The sequence below is a fragment of the Sinocyclocheilus anshuiensis genome, unplaced genomic scaffold (genome assembly GCF_001515605.1).
Source record: "Sinocyclocheilus anshuiensis isolate Anshui unplaced genomic scaffold, SAMN03320099.WGS_v1.1 scaffold355, whole genome shotgun sequence".
Lineage (NCBI taxonomy): Eukaryota > Metazoa > Chordata > Actinopteri > Cypriniformes > Cyprinidae > Sinocyclocheilus > Sinocyclocheilus anshuiensis.
This window is the reverse complement of record NW_015549571.1, coordinates 1,459,804-1,462,411: the sequence shown is the minus strand read 5'-3', so window position 1 is coordinate 1,462,411 and position 2,608 is coordinate 1,459,804.

Genomic DNA, 2,608 nt, shown 5'->3' with positions numbered 1-2,608 from the left:
AAAAAAAAAACTTACTATAGGGGTCAAAACAGAACTTTAATAAAATATAAAAGTAAATAAATAAATAGTAATTATATTGTATTATTTACAAATTACAATTGTAGCACTAAACAGTTACCTATGGCTATGATTTTATTAATACAGTTGTCTGATTGATTTTAGTCTCAAGCATTTAGAAATGACGCAAAAGAAAACTAAGCAGTTTTACTACGATAAAACCATGGTTCATTTTTGTAAGGGTTGTGATGTCCACATGCTTTTGTTGAAGAAATTATTGAGGCTGTCACATTTCTTTTGCAAAATGGTGGCCAAAAATTAAACGGTGGATTAAGTGGATATTTGAATTAAATGTTTGGTCAATATTAAAGGACTTGATTGTCCTGTAAGTGTAACAGCAGCAGTTACCAGGCCTTTGGTTCCCTTTGCCAAAGGCAAAAATGGTTTACTTTGTATTACATTATGTATTTTAACAGTGTTATTCAATGAAACCACTTAATTCATAATTAACCAATCATTATTGCCTCATTGTTTTATATAATGCATTTTAAGTCATTTTAAAGGCTGTTGTTGGCTTAGGTCTGATTTTATAACCACAAAAAATATTATCTTATAATTCATTACATTTATATAACGCTTTTCTAGGCACTCAAAGCACTTTACATTGTCAGGGGGTATCTCCTCATCCACCACCAGTGTGCAGCATCCACCTGGATGATGCGATGGCAGCCATAGTGCGTCAGAACGCCCACCACACACCAGCTTATTGGTGGAGAGGAGACAGTGATGAAGCCAATCAGCAGATATGGGGATTGTTAGGAGGCCATGATGGTCAGAGGCCAGTGGGAAAATTTGGCCAGGATGCCGAGGTCACACCTCTACTCTTTTCGAAAGACATCCTGGGATTTTTAATGACCACAGAGAGTCAGGACCTCGGTTTAACGTCTCATCCATAGGATGAAGGAAGTATATTAATACTTCTTTGTAAACTATTACACTGAAAAAAATTATACTATTTTTTTTAAGGTAAATGGTTGCAAACAATTTATTTTAGCTACATTTAATTAAAATTGTTTTTTTGAAAGTTAATAAACTAAATTTGTTTATTATATGTAGCTAAAATAAATAGATTGCAACCACTTACCTTAAAAAAATTAGTAAATTCAATGAATCATTTTTTCAGTGTATTTGAATTAACAAAACCATGGTTAATTTGTGGTTACCATCCATGGCTACGAGAACCATGATTTTTGGTTTTATTCGTAAAACCATGGCTAATTTTTGAAAGGGAACAGGGAAAGTCAGAGAGAATATTAGATGTGTTGTTGGTGGCTAAATTATCACCGACACTGACATTAAACACGTTATTAAGGTCAACATCCAAAACAGTTTCACAGGATTTAGGCTACCTGTGTGTGTGTGTGTGTGTTTGTTCATCTTTATATTTTTATTTATGTATATGTTAATTTTAATATTAAAAGGGTCATATGATGAGATTTCAAGTTTTCCTTTCTCTTTGGAGTGTTACAAGCTGATTGTGCATAGATAAGAACCCTGAAGTTGCAAAGACTAAAGTCTCAAAACCAAAGAGATATTCTTTATCAAAGTTAAGACTCTGCCACGCCCCCCTAAACCGGCTCGTTCTAACACGCCCCCACATATCTACCTCACTATGTGGAAATATTTGCATAATGCGCCAAAATGTGCACGCAAAGAAAGAAGGCGTGGTTTCAGTAACCGCAGTTAGTGTTGAAGCAGCCATGTCAGGGAGACGCTGTGTGTTTCTAGGCGAAAGCAAAAGCACTTTATTTGGCCTTCCGAAAGTAGATGCATTTAGGAATCTTTACGATTACTTACAACAGAACAGCACAACCCAGATGTTCGAATTTGTGCAACGCATTTTATGGACGACCGTTTCGTGAACCTAGGAGAGGAGGTAATTCTGACTTTGCTATGACAATCTGGCGCTTCTGAATCAGCTACTGTTTTGTTATTAGTTTAAGTATTTGCTATTGACTGTTCAAATGCGGAGTTTTGCGCATCGTGTGTGTGTGTGTGTGTGTGCCTGCGCACACGCGTGTGTGTGTGTGTGTGTGAGAGAGAGAGCGAGAGAGAGAGAGAGAGAAAGGGTCACATCACATCACAGTGGAGTCAGCTGTCTTAACCGCAGCTTGTGTACTGCATCATTACTGTGTCTCTCACGTGACTCTGGCCATTGTTCTGGCCCGCACTCCCCTCAGCATGGCGGCGTGGGTATACCGTTCCCCATAGCGACCCCTAGAGGACGCAGTGTCTCGCTCCCTACTCAGGGAACCATGGTTACATAAGTAACCTGAGATGTTCCCTTTCAGGGGAACTTCGAACTGCGTCCTCTAGTGGGCGCTATGGGGAACGGTATACCCATGCCACCATGCTGAGGGGAATGCAAGCCAGAACCATGGCGAGCACTAAGTACCAACTCTACCATATTGCTATGGGAGTTGCCCCTTGGACGTTAGACGGCTGTCAGTGACGTTATTCCCTACGGCCAAAAGCCTAGGCTACATACCCCAAAATACTTACCTGTTAGGGCCAGACTCCTGGGCCCGGGGTAGAGCTCAAGGCTTGGAAT